This window comes from Globicephala melas, chromosome 1, assembly GCF_963455315.2.
Source record: "Globicephala melas chromosome 1, mGloMel1.2, whole genome shotgun sequence".
Lineage (NCBI taxonomy): Eukaryota > Metazoa > Chordata > Mammalia > Artiodactyla > Delphinidae > Globicephala > Globicephala melas.
Window position 1 is genome coordinate 119,914,698 of NC_083314.1, and position 10,825 is coordinate 119,925,522.

Consider the following 10,825-nt stretch of genomic DNA (forward strand, 5'->3'; position numbering starts at 1 on the left):
ACTTGTTCTCTTTATTAAAAGTGCCATTAGAAACTTCAGGTGTAAACTACTGACTGAGGCAAGGTGCGCCGTCAAAATGATTGAACTCATACAGACGTTATAGAACAAACTGATAGTTCCAGGATGTTGACCCATAACTTGCCAAGAATAGCTACTTTATATTTTTAGGTATTACCATTGACCACTGACAAACAGAATACTCTTCAAAGAACTTTTATGGATTATTCAATAATATTTTTATAAAAGGTCTTAAAGCAATGGATATTGGACAATTGCTAGTAAACAATGCTTTCACAAAAATGTCTTTAGCTATTCTTTCTATTAAGAGAATAACCAAATCACTAAATTTTGGAATTCTAGAATCCCTGCTATTATGCTTTGTCCCAAAATCTTCCCTCCATCATCCTTATATTTCTCCATAAAGTATAAAAATGCCTGTTAGAGCCTTTATCATTCATCACTATTCATTAATTCAACAGACATTTTTAAGAACCTGCTAACAAACATTCTTAAGAACTTAGCTATATTTGGAGCTAAGGATAAAGACAAGTGAAACAGTTTCTACCCTCAAGGAAAACGTGATCTATAGCTTACATAATGGGGGAGATAGGCAAGTGACAGAAAAAGAGAATTCACTGTGATATAATCAAGCACTGACTGCTGAGACAGCCCAATGGAGCAGCTGCTAATCACGTCTGAGGGAATCAGAGGAGGCTTCCAGGAGGAAGTGATGAGTCACTGAGTCCTGGAGAATGAGCACATTCTATGCAGGGGAAGAAACCGAGGGTAATACAGGGGGCTGGTATAAAGGCACAGAGGCAGGATGGGTCACAACGTGGAGAATTACTATAAGGAGTTCGGTTTATCTGAAGCATAGAGTTGGGGTAGGGACAGATGACGGTGAGAGACTGCACTACAGAAGGAATATTCCATCTTTACCTCTCAATGGATGCTGACAAAAATTGATGACGAAAAGAGTATTCATACCCTCCTCCTCCATTTCACAGTTAAAGAAACAAACCCAGTGTGATTAAGTGACTTGCCCAAGGTCATACATTTCTCAAATTACTAAGATAAAATTCCAATTTAGAAATTCTGATTCCAGAGCTTAGACTCATCTGCTAGTCATGAATGGATTTTATGCTATGCTAAGTAATTAAAATTTTACCTTGAGAAGGTCATGGGAGGCCAAGGATTTTAGGCAGGAGAATGACATGGTCAGTTGTACCTTTTAAAAGGAAGGCCCAGGTTACTGAGGGGAATAAACGGGGCTACATGTGATATGGAACTACTACATACAGTTCTGCATGTTGTATCCTCTACAACCTAGGGAGGGCCATGAAATGTGGTCTGTGAATGGCACCCCGGAGTGGTGTAGTGCTCGACCTACATGGCCAGATTTTGTGTAATTGCAAGTAAGGAGGCTAATAAAGAAGTACTTCAGACATGAAACGTAGGAAGGGTTGCGCTAAAGAAGGGCAATAGCAGAGAAAGGAAGGGGTCGTAATGCAGAAATAATGATGTAAAATCAACAGGAGCTGGTGGCTGGTTGGATGAAGATGGTGATACAGAGAGAGCAGTCAAAGAGAGAATGATTTTATTTTGTGTAGGTCTGGCTAAGTCGGAACCACATTTTAGAATCGCCTTCCCTATTTGGTTTGGGGTTAGATTTGGTTCTAGGTTAGAAACGTGCACAAGATTTGGGAAGTGAAAGGAAGCAACAGCCCTTACGCTCTGAAGATAGTCAGGGTTAGAGGTAAGATGAGGCAGACACAGAGAAATGGCAGATGCCAGGCTGTCCTCACCCTCCTTCTCCACTCTGAAGCCTCTTCCACCTCCAGGGCCAGCAGCTCTACCCGTCTGCCTGCCCCGCTGACCGACAGCAACCAGTGACCAGAGGCTGGAATGCAAATTCACAGAGGCGGTTGCTAGGACCAGGTCACAGCCTTGCACAGACCTCTACACCTGCCCCCTTAGGGGTCCCTCTCAGCAGACTCCCCTCAAGCTCTGACTTGCCCACTGTGCCAGTGCTTCAGGAGGACTACTTAGTGACTTCCCTGATTCACCAACTCTCCTTTTTCTGGACCCCTCTTTCTCCAGGTTCAGTTCCTGATCCCAGCAGGTTCTGTTGCAGCCATTTGAAAAAATGAATCTAAAATTCATATAGATCTGCAAAAGATGTGTAATAGTCAAAACAGCTTTGAAAAAGAACAAAATTGGAGGACTTACACCAGCTGATTTCAACACTGATTATAAAGGAATCTATATACAGAGCTGTAAAGATGGACACCCAAATTTTACAGGGGCAAAACATTTGGTAAAATTGTTGTCTGAGATGACTTGGAAAGCAGACCACATGCCTAGTGAGGCCGTAGCTCTGGGCAAAGTGATTGGCAAGAGAATAACTGGGCTCACTTTCTTTGTACTGCAGCAAAGCATTATAAGAAATGAGCTCAGGAAATAAGTGGTCAGTTTGCAAGCAGAAATTGAGGGTCCAGAAATTGGACGCCTGACTAGAAAAGCTGTATGATAGCTGTTAGACCCCAAACACAAAAGCCTATTAAAATCCAGCTTTCCTGCTGCCATTGGGCTAACCAAAGTTACTTGTGGTGAGGTTTGAGGGTGATGGCCCTGACTGAAGGGGTATGACAGCATCTCCCACTGTCCCTGACACCATTGTGAGGCCTCTGTTCACTCAACATCATGAGAGGAAACACAGTCCTGATGCAAAGAAATCTGGATCAGAGAAAACATATTCCAGGGCCACACCAGTCCTCCAGGAACTGCAGGCAGTGAGGCTGCCTCAGCCTCCCAAAATGCCCGAGCAACAAGATGGACGGGAGAAGGGCCTTGCCTTCATTCTGGATATGTTTGTATCGGGATAAACTCCATGCCTAAAGGATGTGCTGAAAATCCAAGCTCCAGAAATATGTGGAATGTTTCTTGGAACTGGGCCGCTAACAACTTTCAACTGTGCAAACAAAAGCATTGTAAATCAGGCTTTTCTAAGAAAAAGGTGCTCAAACATTCAGTAAGCTTGGTTACTAGTATTCTTAGCAGGATTTTCTGTTCTTTCATTCTCAGTCACTTTATTACAAGTTAATCTTTTTAAATCCTACTTTGGATCATTCAAGCTTCTCAGAAGTACTTTGGATTATTAGAATTACAGACTTCATTTTGAAATTGCTTTTCATAGGCTCAAAAAATCTTATTATAGTAGTGCCTTCTTTCATCCTGCTTTTTAAATCCAAGGGTTACTGGTGTATGCTCTTATAAGAATTATGTCAGTTTTATTGAATTTTGTTCCCATATCAGTTTTGGTTTCATTACCTTATTTGCTTCAGGGAGTTTAATAATACAATTAGCTAGATTCTTGGGATATTACTGTCTTTATTCTACCTCATTTTATAGCTTTTGGGTTTTTTTGGAAATCTGAGAACTTTCAGATAGGTTTTGTGAATTTTTTGTTTTGTTTTGTTTTTTTTGTGGTACGCGGACCTCTCACTGTTGTGGCCTCTCCCGTTGCGGAGCACAGGCTCCAGACGCGCACGCTCAGCGGCCATGGCTCACGGGCCCAGCCGCTCCGCGGCATGTGGGATCCTCCCGGACCGGGGCACGAACCCGTGTCCCCTGCATCGGCAGGCGGACTCTCAACCACTGTGCCACCAGGGAAGCCCTTGTGAATATTTTTTTCACAGCCAAGTTACAGAGTGACTTATTAGATGTGGATGATATTTGTTCAGTATGTCAAGCTGAATTTCAGAAAATTATTCTTCCCATCAGTCAGCATGTTTTTCTGAAGAATGCATTCATTGCCTTATGGTTTTACAGAGGGAATATATGTCCACTGTGCAGAACTGTGATTTCAGACCTTAGAAACAGATGGAAAGATGGGGCTGCCTCATCGTACCTTCAAATACAATTAAGTCCTATGGACTATTAAAACCACAAAAAACTAATTTCATTTGGTTACAATGACTATTAGTAGATCCATTCAGATGGATTTCAGTACTAAAAATTAAGAAAAATGTTTCCAAACACTTTTAGAATACCAGAACAAGATTTAAGCATGTTTTAATTCTTTTAATTTAAATGAGTGAAAGAACACTGTTTTTGAAAATAAAATAGTCAACCTAATGTGTATGTCAACAATATTTCTTCAATCCTAATTACTTGACATATGATTGCGATGTAAAACTGTAAATGCGTTTTCTTGTTAATTTTACCAAAAACAGCAACTGGATAACTAACTATAACTAGTTGTTTTAGAGGAATTTGGGTATTCTTTTCTGACGTTGTTTCAGAATAAAGAATATTTTTCATAATATTTTAAGATATATCTTTATCCAAAGTCTCAAAAATTTTTTAATTTTCATAAAATTTGTCTTTTTAAATGAAAGTTCCATATGCTATATTTTACCTGCAACCATTAGATTTTCTAAGTGCATATTAATTTACTGAGGATGATGTATTTTAATATTGTATTACTCTTTGTAATATGATTAACAATCAATAAGAATTAATCATTTAAATTATTCCAAAACCTCAGTGTTGTTACAAAGTTACAGTAACGGTGTGGCTGCCACCCAAACCTGTTGTCCTCAAGGTAAACACCATTAAACTGAAAAAGAAGGGCATGGGGGCAAAGAAGCAAATAAATAAGACTTGAGAACAACATCTAGGCAAAACTTTGAATATATTTACTGGCACGTGGAACTGACTAGAAGTTAACAGATCAAAAACCTTCTAAATTTCTGGGTGAATTGTACTGCCAAATAAACATTATCTCAACCTGAAAAAGCCTGTGGCTATTTGAACATTAAAACCATATCAGGACCTCATGCTTGCACAAGCAGAAAGCAGGCTGTGAAAGTTGTACAGCCCTCATGAAGAATAAACTCCCCGATGTCCTCTTCAGGCACAGACATGGAATACAGGACATGGAAGACCCACCCAGAGGATGGACCAAGTGGACAAGGGAGTTCCAAGAGGAGAGCAGAATCAGAATCTAAACAAGTACCTTCCCCACCCACAGGGCAGGAGACCTTCCTGAACCTGCTCAGGAGGATATCATGTGTACCAGCAACTAATAACTGTCTTCCATTCTTTTGTTTTCCAAGAGAGATTTTATTGTAGTTATCCCTTCTCTGATCCACCGTATATTGAGTGAGAGAAGGGATGAACAACTTATCTTTTTATTCACAGATCTCCACAAGGAGCCCCATCCAGACACCCCAGACATCATCTGAAGATCCTAAACTTTGTACTGCTACATTGACTTCATGTGTCTTGGAGTTGCCTCCTGTGGAAAAAGAAGGTGTTCTACAAAAGGAAGAAAGAAGAGAATAGGAAATTTGTGACCAGAAGGAAAGACTGTGGAGGATACTGGTTAGTAAGTCACCAAAAACTACTTCCTTTTTCTCCTGGGCACACTGCTAGATTACGCTTCCCAGTCTCCCTTATGGCTAGACATGGCCCTGTGTCAGTTCTGACCAATGAAACGTGACATCCGTTTCTTCCAGGCCTGGTCCATTTAGCTCTTGATTCATGACCCTACATGGCCTTTCCCTTCCAGCTGGCTAGACTGGAGATGACTAGGACAACCCTGAGAGTCATGATGTGAAGATGAAGCAGCCACGGGATAGAGGAAACCTGTCTCCCTGAAACATGTGGAGAAAGGCCATCCTCCAGGAGTGACTGTATTGTACTATTATCTGAGCAAAACATAAATATTCTTTAATCATACTAAGTTCCCGAGGCTTAGGAGTTTATCTGTTACAGTCACTAATGTATGCACAGCACAGGGAACAGCACAGGCAAAGATAGGATTGAAATAGATGACATAGCCTGAGAAGGGCGAGGAGTTCCCTCTGGCTGAAATGTAGACACTGGGGGGAGAGCTGCAGAGGGTGAGCTTAAAAGGGTTAGCTAGAGTAAATGCTGCCAGTAATCTGCCTTTTCTGAGGCAACTGAGAATCCAAATCTTTTACACACTGTTGCCCCCCAAAATTGAGAACAGGAAAGGTAATCACCAAGCTGACAACAGCTTTTGCAGTCTGTTAAAGCTACAACTCATACCAAAATGGATCCTGCCAAATTCAGTAAGAAAATCGAGAATCAATAACCTTGAGAGGAAAAAGTCAATTTTTAAATCTTTATGAAACCGTGTGTGTGTGCTCACACATGCACGCACACACACATGCGCATGTGTGGTGTGTTTTCAAGTAATGAATGATATTCACGGAACAAAACGAGGTTGGCTTCAATTAATGCCACATTTTCCAAGCTCCTTCCATGTGGCAAGTGTCTGACTAGGTGTCTATGACAGGAAGATAAATAAATGACTTACCAGGACTTGGAATCACTCACAGACTAATACAATTGGTAGGCACGTAAACAGATTAACCAGGATACATGAGGACACATGCTATTATAAAAACAGGACCCACTAGAACTACAAGGGTTAGGGAAGAATCATGGGCAACTGAACTTCCTTAGCCTGATACTGAAGATGCTTCTTGATCGGACCCAACCTACCTCTGCAGGCTGAAATATCACTACATTTCTTCACACAATTAGTTGCTCTCATACCCGTCCTCCACTTTTCCACCTCCATGCCTTGCCTTCTGCCTCAAATTCTCTCTGACCCATTGCTGGTCACTGTTTAAGGTGCTAATAAGATTCCACTCATAAAATCTTCCCTGGTCCCAGTGCGGTGGACTCTCCCTTCTCCCATCAGCTCTCTCTGCCTCGGTAACTTACCACTCTCTGCTGTGCATAATAGCTATTTACTGACTTCCTGGTCTTGTCTGTGGAGACTAAACTGTAAACCCCCTGAGGACCAGGAATGTTTCTAGTCCTTTTTTATACTCCCAGTACCAGGTATAGCACTTTGTATGTACCTAGTGGATGTTCAATAGATATTTTCTGAATATTAAATTTTTAAACCCAAAACTCACTCCCTGTTGACTCTACACACACCAGTAGTCACTGTACTCTTTGGTCCAGAGCTTAAATGTTCAGTGATATATGATGTTTTCTCATGAGAAGAAGGTAATTTTGTAAGAGGATTCAGTGATAATGAACAAGAAAATAAAAATAGTGTCTACTTATTTCACAAAAATTAAGACAGTTTAATAGACAATAGCTTACTGATTAGAAAGACTGAATGTAAACTTTTCTTTACTGCAAAAAACTCTTTTCTGGAAGAATCTCTATTAACTTGTAAACTATCATGTTCAGGAGGAGCTTCAAGATGGCAGAAGAGTAACACGTGGATATCACCTTCCTCACCACAAATACATCAAAAATCCATCTACATGTGGAACAACTCCTACAGAACACCTACTGAATACTGGCAGAAGACCTCAGACCTCCCAAAAGGCAAGAAACTCCCCCACGTACATGGGGAACAGACACCCTCAGGAGACCTACACGCAGAGGTGGAGTCAAATCCAAAGCTGAACCCCAGGAGCTGTGCGAAAAAAGAAAAGAAAGGGAAATTTCTCCCAGCAGCCTCAGGAGCAGTGGATTAAATCTCCACAGTCAACTTGATGTACCCTGCATCTGTGGAATACCTGAATAGACAACGAATCATCCCAAAGTGGGGAGGTGGACATTGGGAGCAACGATATATTTTTTTTTCCCTTTTTCTCTTTTTGCGACTGTGTATGTGTATGCTTCTGTGTGTGGTTTTGTATGAATAGATTTGCTTTTACCATTTATCCCAGGGTTCAGTCTCTCTGTTTGTTTGTTTGTTTGTTTTAGTATAGCTTTTAGCTCTTGTTATCATTGGTGGATTTGTTTTTTGGCTTCGTTGCTGTCTTCTTTCCTTTTTTTTATTTTTTAAATTTTTTTAATAATTATTTTTTATATTAATAAATTTATTTTATCTTATTTTATTTCATTTTATTCTATTATATTTTGTTTTATCTTCTTTCTTTCTTTCTTTCCTTCTATTTTTCTTCCTTTTATTCTGAGCCATAGGGATGACAGGCTCTTGGTGCTCCAGCCAGGCATCAGGGCTGTGCCTCTGAGGTGGTAGAGCCAAGTTCAGGACACTGGTCCACCAGAGACCTCCCAGCTGCACCTAATAGCAAATGGCGAAAATCTCCCAGAGATCTCCATCAACGCCAAGACCCAGCTCCACTCAACGACCAGCAAGCTACAGTGCAAGACACCCTATGCCAAACAACTAGCGAGACAGGAACACAGACCCACCCATTAGCAGACAGGCTGCCTAAAATCATAATAAGGTCACAGAAACCCCAAAACACACCACCAGACATGGACCTGCCCACGAGAAAGACAACATCCAGCCTCATCCACCAGAACACAGGCACTAGTCCTCTCCAACAGGAAGCCTACACAACCCACTGAACCAACGTTACCCACTGGAGGCAGACACCAAAAACAACGGGAACTACGAACCTGCAGCATGCTAAAAGGAGACACTAAACACAGAAAGTCAAGCAAAATGAGAAGACAGAGAAACACACAGCAGATGAAGGAGAAAGGTAAAAACCCACCAGCCCTAACAAATGAAGAGGAAATAGGCAGTCTATCAGAAAAAGAATTAGAAAAATGATAGTAAAGATGATCCAAAATCTTGGAAATAGAATAGACAAAATGCAAGAAACATTTAACAAGGACCTAGAAGAACTAAAGAGCAAACAAATAGTGATGAACAACACAATAAAGGAAATTAAAAATTATGTAGAAGGGATCAATAGCAGAATAACTGAGGCAGAAGAACGGATAAGTGACCTAGAAGATAAAATAATGGAAATAACTACTGCAGAGCAGAATAAAGAAAAAAGAATGAAAAGAACTGAGGACAGTCACAGAGACCTCTGGGACAACAATAAACACATCAACATTCGAATTATAGGGGTCCCAGAAGAAGAAGAGAAAAAGAAAGGGACTGAGATAATATTTGAAGAGATTATAGTTGAAAACTTCCCTAATATGGGAAAGGAAATAGTTAATCAAGTCCAGGAAGCACAGAGAGTCCCATACAGGATAAATCCAAGGAGAAACACACCAAGACACATATTAATCAAACTATCAAAAATTAAATACAAAGAAAAAGTATTAAAAGCAGCAAGGGAAAAATAACATACAAGGGAATCCCCATAAGGTTAACAGCTGATCTGTCAGCAGAAACTCTGAAAGCCAGAAGGGAGTGGCAGGACATATTTAAAGTGATGAAAGGGAAAACCTACAACCAAGATTACTCTATCCACCAAGGATCTCATTCAGATTTGATGGAGAAATTAAAACCTTTACAGACAAGCAAAAGCTAAGAGAATTCAGCACCGCCAAACCTGCTTTACAGCAAATGCTAAAGGAACTTCTCTAGGCAGGAAACATAAGTGAAGGAAAAGACCTACAATAACAAACCCAAAACAATTAAGAGAATGGTAATAGGAACATACATGTGTGGATTAAATGCTCCAACCAAAAGACACAGACTGGCTGAAGGGATACAAAAATAAGACCCGTGGGCTTCCCTGGTGGCGCAGTGGTTGAGAGTCCGCCTGCCGATGCAAGGGACATGGGTTCATGCCCCGGTCCAGGAAGATCCCACATGCCGCGGAGTGGCTGGGCCCGTGAACCATGGCCGCTAAGCCTCTGTGTCCGGAGCCTGTGCTCTGCAATGGGAGAGGCCACAACAGTGAGAGGCCCGTGTATCACAAAAAATAATAATAATAATAAAACAAGACCTGTATATATGCTGTCTACAGGAGACTCACTTCAGACCTAGGGACACATACAGACTGGGAGTGAGGGGATGGAAAAAGATATTCCAGGCAAATGGAAATCAGAAGAAAGCTGGAGTAGCAATTCTCATATCAGACAATATAGAATTAAAAACAAAGACTATTACAAGAGACAAAGAAGGGCACTACATAATGATCAAGTGATCAATACAAGAAGAAGATATAACAATTGTAAATATTTATGCACCCAACACAGGAGCACCTCAATACATAAGGCAAATACTAACAGCCATAAAAGGGGGAAATCGACAGTAACACAATCATAATAGGGGACTTTAACATCTCACTTTCATCAGTGGACAGATCATCCAAAAGGAAAATAAATAAGGAAAAAAAGCTTTAAATGACACATTAAAGAAGATGGACTTAATTGACATTTATAGGACGTTCCATCCAAAAACAACAGAATACACTTTCTTCTCAAGTGCTCATGGAACAGTCTCCAGGATAGATCATATCTTGGGTCACAAATCAAGCCTTGGTAAATTTTTAAAAATTGAAATCATATCAAGTATCTTTTCTGACCACAACGCTATGAGAATAGATATCAATTACAGGAAAAAATCTGTAAAAAATACAAATGGAGGCTAAACAATACACTACTTAAAAACCAAGAGGTCACTGAAGAAATCGAAGAGGAAATCAAATAATACCTAGAAACAAATTACAATGAAAACACGACGACCGAAAACCTATGGGATGCAGCAAAAGCAGTTCTATGAGGGAAGTTTACAGCAACACAATCCTACCTTAAAAAACAAGAAACACCTCAAATAAACAACCTGACCTTACACCTAAAGCAATTAGAGAAAGAAGAACAAAAAAAACCCCAAAGTTAGCCGAAGGAAAGAAATCATAAAGGTCAGACCAGAAATAAATGAAAAAGAAATGAAGGAAACGATAGCAAAGATCAATAAAACTAAAAGCTCGTTCTGGGGCGTCCGGGAAGATGGCGGCAGAGTAAGACATGGAGATCACCTTCCTCCCCACAGACACACCAGAAATACATCTACACGTGGAACAACTCCTACAGAACACCTACT

General features: G+C 40.5%; 1 pseudogene; it reads left to right on the top strand.

The window, feature by feature from the left end:
• Window positions 1-2,936: 2,936 nt before the first annotated feature.
• LOC115858351 (E3 ubiquitin-protein ligase RNFT1 pseudogene) lies at window positions 2,937-3,943 on the top strand (annotated as a pseudogene).
• Window positions 3,944-10,825: the final 6,882 nt, after the last annotated feature.